The 8,814-nt window shown below is 37.2% G+C and overlaps 1 pseudogene; it reads left to right on the top strand.

Annotated features, from left to right (window-relative positions):
• The first annotated feature begins 1,253 nt into the window (after nucleotides 1–1,253).
• Nucleotides 1,254–1,898, top strand: LOC102835432 (annotated as a pseudogene).
• Nucleotides 1,899–8,814: the final 6,916 nt, after the last annotated feature.

Below are 8,814 nucleotides of genomic sequence, written 5' to 3'. Positions count from 1 at the left end.
TAGTCAATAAAGCATAGGTAAACATCCTTCTGGTATTCTCTTTAGTGAGTTTAATGCACTGGTATTGACCACGTTGAAACAGACAATCAAATACTATGCCAGGAATGACAAATTCAAGAGGAATGGCATTGCATTCTTCATCAAGAAGAACATTTCATGATCTATCTTGAAATATGACACTGTCTGTGATAGGATAATATCCATAATTCTACACAGAAGAACAGTTCATACCCTATTATTCAAATTTACACTCTAACAACTAAAGCCAGTGAGAATGCAAAAAAATAATTCTACCAACTTCTTTGGTCTGTAATTGACCAACGATGCAATCAAGATGCATTGATATTACTGGCTGGAAACAGAGACAGGATCAGTAGTTGGAAAATATGGCCTTAGTGATAGAAATGATGCTGGAGATCACATGACAGGATTTAACAAGACAAATGATTTACTCATTGCAAATAATTTTTTTAAACAACATAAAAGTCTATACACCTGGACCTCAACAGATGATGTAGACAATAAACAAATTGACACCATCTGTGGAAAAGAAAGAAAAAAACCTGGAAAAGGTCAATATCATCTGCTAAAATAAGACTAGGGGTTGACAGTGGAATTGACCATCAACTGCTCATATGCAAGTTCAGACTGAAGCCAAAGTAAATGAAAACAAGTTCACAAGAACCAAATCATGACCTTGAATATCTATGTTCCACATAAATTTAGAGATCATCTCAACAGCAGATTTGATGCATTAAATACTAATGACTGAAGACCAGAAAGAAGAGTTGTGACGTGACATCAATAACATCATACAAGAAGAATGCAAAAGTTATTTAATAAGATAGTAAAGAAAAAAAAGATCAAAAGGATGTCAGAAGAGACTCTGAAAGTTGTTCTTGAGCATAGAGATCCTAAAGCAAATGGAAGAAACGATGAAGTAAAAAAACTGATCAGAAAAATTTTAAAAAGCAGCTTGAGAAGACAAATTATTATAATGAAATGTGCAAAAGACCTGGAGTTCAAAAACCAAAAGGGAAGAACATGCTCAGCATTTCCCAAGCTGAAAGAACTCAAGAAAAAATTCAAAACTTAACGTGAAGTATTGAAGGATTTTATGGGGGAAATATTGAATGCTGCACTGTACCAAAAAGAAATAGTCAGTGTTCAAACATTTGAAGAGGTAATATATGATCAAGAACCGATGGAACTGCTCTTTCTCTCCCACACACCACAAAGATTCTGGTGTCGCCATGGACCGCCACCCCACCCAGTGTTACTAGTACTGTAAGAACAAGTCCTATCCCAAATTCCACTTTTGCCGAGGTGTTCCTGATACCAAGATTTGTATATTTGGCCTGGGTTGGAATAAATAAAAAGTGGATGAGTTCCCACTCTGTTGCCACATGGTGTCAGATGAATACGAGAAGTTTTCTTCAGAAGCCCTGGAGGCTGCCTGTATTTGTGTCAGTAAGTACATGGTGAAAATTTGTAGCAAAGATGGGTTTCACATCCAAGTGCAGCTGCATCCTTTCCATGTTATCCATATCAACAAAATGTTGTCCTGTGCTAGGGCTGACAGGCTCCAGAAATTGAAGCAAGGGGACTTTGGAAATCCTCAGGGCATTATGGCTAGGGTCCACATTGGCCAAGTCATCATGTCCATCTGCGCCAAGCTTCAAAAGAAGGAACATGTTATTGAGGCCTTAAGCAGTCCCAAATTCAAGTTCCCTTGGTGCCAGAAGATCCACATTTCCAAGAAGTGGGGCTTCACCAAATTCAATGTTGATAAGTTGGAAGACATGGTGGTTGAAAAATGCCTCTTCCCATATGGCTGTGGGGTCAAATACATCCCCAACAGTGGCCCCTTGGACAAGTGGAGGGCCCTGCATTCGTGAAGGACTTGGTAGCACTGACCTGTGCCCTCCAATAAATTCAATGTCTCCATGTGCAAAAAAAAAAAAAAGAAAATAGAATTGATGGCATTGAAGAAAGAAGTCCAAGCAGAACTGAAGACATTGGCAACAAACAAGGCTCCAGGAATTGATGGAATTCAAACTGAAATATTTTAAAAAACTGATGGAGCACTGAAGGTTTTCACTTATCTATGGCAATTAATTTGGAAGACAGCCAACTGATTGGAAGAAACCCATATTTGTGCATATTTTAAAGAGCAGTGACCCAATAGAATGCAGAAATAATTTTTAAAAATCATTAATATCACATGCAAGTAAAATTTTGTTGAAGACAATTTAGATAATGGTTGCATTAACATCAACAGGTACTGCCAGAAATTCAGGCAGATTCAGAAAAGAATCTGGAACTAGTGATATGATTGCTGACCTCAGATAGAGTTTGGTTGAAAGCAGAGACTATCAGAAAGATGATTTGAGCTTTATTCACTATGAAAAAGCTCTCGACTGTATGTACCATGACAAACAATAGACAGCATTGTAAATAATGTGTGTTTCAGAACATTTAATTTTGCTCATGAGGAATTTGTACATAGAATAAGTGGCAGTTGTTATAACAGAAAAAGGGAATACTGACTGTTTTAAGATCAGGAAAGATGCAAGCCAGGATTGCATCATTTACCCATACTTATTCAATCTGCATTCTGAGAAAATAATCTGAGAAGCTGGATTATATGAAGAAGAATGTCACATTAGGACTGGAGAAAGACTCATTAGCAAATGTGATATTCAGATGATACAGCCTTGCTTGCTGAAAGTAAAGAAGACTTTAAAAACTTACTGTTGAAGATCAAACATTATAGCCTTCAGTATGGATTGTACCTCACATAATGGGGGATCATCACTTAACTGCCAAACCACTGAGAACCATGGTTGAACTAAAGTGACACATATATTTAGGGAGACACAAATCTACCTATAATATCTTTCACTGGTTGCACAAAGATAAAAACTCTTGGATTAGATATATGTCACTGACTAGTTTAATGATACTCATTGCTATTGTCATTGTTACTTAAATGAAAATTACTTCTAATTATATCTAAGCCATATGCCACCCATCAAGTGGATTTTATATATGTTGTTGCTGTTATTGTGAAGTGCTGTCGAGTTGGTTCTGACCCTGTATAGAGTTTCTGAGGAGCAGCTGATGAGCTTGAACCGCTAACCTTGTGGTTCAAACTGATTTTTCAGTGCAGTGCATTAACCCCCAGCACCATATAGAAAAGATATAATTCACAAATAGACTTGAGCTCTTGATTTAAAGCTTATAGCCTAACCATGGAACAAGCAGTTTCTCTAATGTGTACTTGCTTCATAAGTACTCTCATAAGAGGATCACTGAAACTGGATGCTATTATAAAGCATTCAATTATATTGTAAAGCACAAGTCCACGAGACCTAAAATATAACTGTGACCATATCTCAACTGAACTTAGAGATCACCTTAATAAAATATATGATGAATTAGACACTAATGACCAAAGATCAGAAGACGTGTGAGATGACAGCAACAACTTCATAAAGGAAGAAGGCAAAAGTACATTAAGAAGACAAGAAGGAAGAACAACACAAAATGGATTCAGAAGAAACTATGACTTGCTCTCCAGTATGGAGAAGGTAAAGCAAAAGAAAGAAATGAGGAGGTAAAAGAGGTGAGCAGAAAATGCCAAAGGACAGCTTGAGAAGACAAAGTAAAATGTTACAATAAAATGTGCAAAGACTTAGAGTTAGAGTTAGAACACCAAAAGGGAAGAATATGTTCATCATTTCTCAAGCCATAAGAACTGAAGAAAAAATGCAAGCCTCAACTTGAAATACTGAAGGATTCTATGGGCAAAATATTGATTGATGCAGAAAGCATCAAAACAAGATGGAAGGAATACACGGTCACCGAACCAAAAAGAAATAGTCAATGTTCAAACATTTCAAGAGGTAGCATATGATCAAGAGTCAATGGTACTGAAGAAGTCCAGGGTTTACTGAAGGCATTGGCAAAAAACAAGGCTCTTGGGAATTGATGGCATACAAATTGAAAAATTTCAACAAACTGAGGAAGTCCTGGAGGCATTTACTCATCTATGTCAAGAAATTTGGAAGGTCAACTGATTGGAAGAGAGCCATATTTGTACCCTTTTCAAACAAAAAAGATATTTGCAATGAAAAAGTCAACAATCTTGCAAAATTCTATCATGTGATCTCCAGCATGTTTCTACCACAAAGGCCATATTGTCTAACTCCTGATCTTTCCTATTTGTTCCAGTATTTGCATTCCAATTGCCAGCAATACATCATATTTGCATGTATGATGATTTTCAGACTAAAGAAGTTGGTAGATTCTTCCATTTCATCATCAGTGGCTTTGTGGTTGGTGGGTATATTTGAATAATAGTGGTATTAATTGGTCTTCATTGTAGGTATAAGGATATTCTCCTATCACACAGGGTAGTGTACTGCAAGGGAGATCTTGAAATGTTCTTGTTGTTGAAGAATGTAAGGCTAATCTTCAATTTATCTTTCCTGGCATAGTACATTATGTGATAGTAGGATTCAAAATGGTCAATAGCAGCCTACTCCAGCTCACTAATAATGCCTAGGATATTGATGTTTATGTGTTCCTTTATATTTTTGACAACTTCCAATTTTACTAGATTCATACATCACACATTCCATGCTCCAATTATTAATGGATGTTTGCAGCTATTTCTCCACATTTTGAGTTGCACCCAAAATGTGCAGGTCCCGAAAGTTTACTCCATTTACATCATCACTTTCAACTCTACTCTGAGGAGGCAGTTCTTTCCTATTCATATTTTGAGGACCTTCCACCATGTGAGTCTCTTTTTCCAGCACTGAATCTAACAATATTCTCATGCTTTTCATCATGTTTCAGTATTCAATATTCGATTGTTATCTGACAGTGCTCCACTGCTGTTCATACAATTTTCAGTGACTCAGTATTCAGAAGTACTCTATTTTTTCCTTATTCCTAGCCTGTCTTAGTCTGGAAGCTCTGGTGCAATCTGACTACCATGGGTGACACTGCTGGTAGCTAAAATAACAGAAGCATAGCTTCCAGAATCAAACAAAATGTGTGCTAATATAGTGCAACAAACTGACAGATGAATGATGGAATACCAATCTAAGTATGATTAATTAATTTTAAAGAAAATCCTTGATCAAAAGAAGAGAATGCATGATAGCTTAAATTTTATGACACTTGATTTGTGGATTGCTACAGTTGAGAGCTGGAGTCCTAATTTAATTTTAACCTTAATATCAATTCAGACTGTATGTTATGGTCTTTAAGTTACTTTGCCAATGTTTATTGAGTTAAGTTACTGTAAAGAAACAATCATGGGGGACAGGAGAATCACAAACAGGAAGCAGAGGCTCCTCAATGGAGGTACAAACAAAACAGAGAAGGTGCTTTGCCAGAACTGTTCCAAAGCTTTAGATCTAATATAAGCTTGGGGGCATCAGTTTTCAGAGCTCAGCAGTGGAGAAATCTGATTGTGGTAAGAATAAACTGCGATTTTGGAATCATCCATGCTCCCTGCGGCCCACAGTGTGGGTGGAGATCAGAGAGCAGGGCCACAGCCAGGCTTCTTTACTTCTCTCCCCTGTGGCATCCTCTCTGTCTGTCCGGGCATCTTCAGGCAAGTGGAAGCACACCCCCAAAAGGGTCCAGCGTTGCACCCACAGGGTACAATTTTACTATGGCACAAAGGGGAAATCCCTGAAAGCCCCAGCAGTCCCACAGACTAGTCCTTTGGCTGTGTCTTATAATGTCTGAATCTAGGACTTAGGACTAAAGTTGACTCTCTTATTTGGGTGGGAACCTTTATTCCTGCCTTACCTAACAAGAGACAGCAGGTCTGACCATACAGCCAAACCGTATTTGCACTTTTTAAAACCACAACATAAAAGACAAAAGTGAACACCAACTTCTATATATAAGGATGCAGCCCTTGAGAATTACGCTGTGCATATGCAGATACTTAACTGAAGTTCAGAGATAAAAATTGTGAACAATCATTTTTCCATTCATTTCTCAATATCTATTTCACACGTCCATGATGGTGACTAGCGGGGGAGCCTGAGAAAATGGACACCCCCACCCACCCCTGGAGTTACTACTGTGTATGCACAAGGACCTGCACAGTGAAGGCTATTGGACAGTCTGCTACGGTTTTGTTTTTGTGTGCTGGATTTTGTCCCTGCTTTATATGGTTTCTGATTTTGGTCTTTTTGGTCTCATTTTTTTTCCTGGGGGTGAGTGACTTCTCTCCCTATGCTACCCAAAAAGAGACAGCAATCATGGCCATATAGCCAAGCTACAAGCATACCCCATAATATCCCACCATCTGGACAGGAGCCAATACCAGCAGGTTGGTATTACATACATAGCCAATACCTGGATAGCTAGCTAGCAGTTGAATAATATGATACATGAAAGGGGAAGCCTATCTCCAAATCACATACACCAGGATACACTAAGTAAGCTTAACAATACAACAACATACATTCATTTAATCATTGAAAACACATCTAACTATTGAAAATGCCCAAGAAAACAAACAAACAAAAGATCTCCGCACATGTCCAGAAACAGTAAAGAGTAACTGAGACAAAGGAACTGGAGGCAGACAGAGACTTCCCATTAGAAGAAGAACAGGCTTTCGATTTGCCTGAGAAGGTATTCAGAAGAATGATATGGAGACAAATCCAAATATTTCACAGAGCGGTGGAGGAAAATAAAAAAGAAGTCAGGCAAATGCTACAAGAGCAATCACACAAGATAAATATAGCATTGGAAACAATTCAAATACTGCAAACAGAAGTCCAGATGATTAATAATAAAATATCAGAAATGGACAATACACTGAAAGTGAAAAGGAGTAGAACTGAAGAGATGGAAGCCAGAACCAGTGAGTTGGAAGACAAATCTATAAATACTGCTAAGATAGAAAAGCAAGCAGAAAAAAGTATAAAAAAATCTGAAGACTGCGGGAAGCGGCTTAACTTCCACTGCTTGACATGGTCCCACTGCTTGACACTCATGCACAGCAGATGACTCTTAAAAAGCTGGTTTCTATCTTCCCTTCAGATTAACTTTGAATTCACTTGTAAAAATATATAATATTGCCATATTCACAGCTTTTACTGTGAGCTCTACAAACCTTGGGAAAAAACAATTATCTCAACTTCAGTAGCCTGAATTCAAAGAGAAATCTATAAATTACTCCCTTTCACAGAAAACCTAAATACAAAGTAACTGCATTTGTGAGACCACAAAAGCAGATAACAAAATAAAGTGAAGCTGACCTACCCCCTATAGACCTCACCACAATCAGTCACCAGCCAGAATTCACAAACCCCTACATACAAGCACCTGCATAAATAGGCAGAAAATAATGAACTTAAGTGAAGGGTAGTTTTAATGTGATAGTCTACATTTCCTGCAGCAATTAGCCGGGTTGGGCTTTATGCCACATAACTTCAAAAGAAAGAAACATAAAAATACTATTAGCAAGCAATTTAATGAATACTTTAGAAAAATAAATAAGTAGATGTTAGTAATACTTTTTACTATGAAAATAGTAGTACATTATGTAGGATAGAAGATTGATAATTAGTTAGTAGAAATAATAAGGTAGAAACTTACATTACTAAGAAAATGTAATCAGGGGTCTGATAAGTAGAAATGATTTGTGTAAAGTTTGACTTAATCTTTTAGTGGAAACAAGAAGAAACAATTTATCCCATACTGGGAAAGGAGATGAAAGTCAGGTTGACCAGCACAAAAATATTTTTGTCAAAGTTGTCTAATGACCAGGTGCAGGAATGTTGTGATAAACTGTGTAATAATTCAAGAAAAGATCAAAGTGTCAATTCATTATGTACTATGTAGTTTTAAGTATAAAAATAAAGACTTGCTGAGCAGGGCCAGAAGAAGAAGCAGAAGCAGAAAGACAGAGGCAGAGCGCCCTATCAGCCAAACAGAGGCTCTCGATTGCTTTCATTTTCGCCTACTCCGTGTCTCCTCTTGTGTCCCATGACCCAGTGAGAGCTAGACTCCCGCAAAAGACGGTCTAAAATTCATGTTGGATTACATGAAGAGGAATAATTTAAGAATTATTGGCATTCTGGAAGAGGAAGAATCACAGAAGTCCACAGATAGAGGGAAAAGTTAGGAGATTATAGGGGAACCTTAAAGATAGTTAATACTTCACAACATACCACGAAGATGAAGATCCAAGTAAAGCATAGAAACTTTAAAACTAAGAAGAAACTGACAATAAATACCACAAAAAAACATTAACTCAGCACAAGAAGGCATGCAGAACAAAGGAATGAGCAGCACCACACACACACACACACAGAAAAAACTAACATAATGACAGCAATTAATCTGTACATATTGATAATTACACTGAATGTCAGTGGAGTAAATGCACCAGTGAAGACACAGAGAGTGGAAGAATAGATACTAAAACAAGACCCTTCAATATGCTGCCTGCAAGGGACACATCATACACACAAAGACAAAAACAGACTAAAAGATAAAGAATGGAAAAAAGCATACCAAATAATTGCAATAAAAAACGAGCATGAGTGGCAATAGTAATCTTTCACAAAACAAACTTTATGACAAAAACCAGCATAAGAGATAAAGAAGGACACTATCTCAAGATTAAAGGGTCAATTGAGCAATATGACACAACCATAATAAATGCCTATGCTTCCAATGAAAGACCATCAAGATATATAAAGCAAACCCTACTAGAATTGAAGAAAGAAATAGACAAATCTATAATTATAATGGGAGATTTTAATC

This window comes from Chrysochloris asiatica, unplaced genomic scaffold (assembly GCF_000296735.1).
Source record: "Chrysochloris asiatica unplaced genomic scaffold, ChrAsi1.0 scaffold00051, whole genome shotgun sequence".
In the NCBI taxonomy this organism is placed as follows: Eukaryota; Metazoa; Chordata; class Mammalia; order Afrosoricida; family Chrysochloridae; genus Chrysochloris; species Chrysochloris asiatica.
Note: the sequence above shows the minus strand (reverse complement) of the source record. Positions and strands in the feature narration are given on the sequence as shown.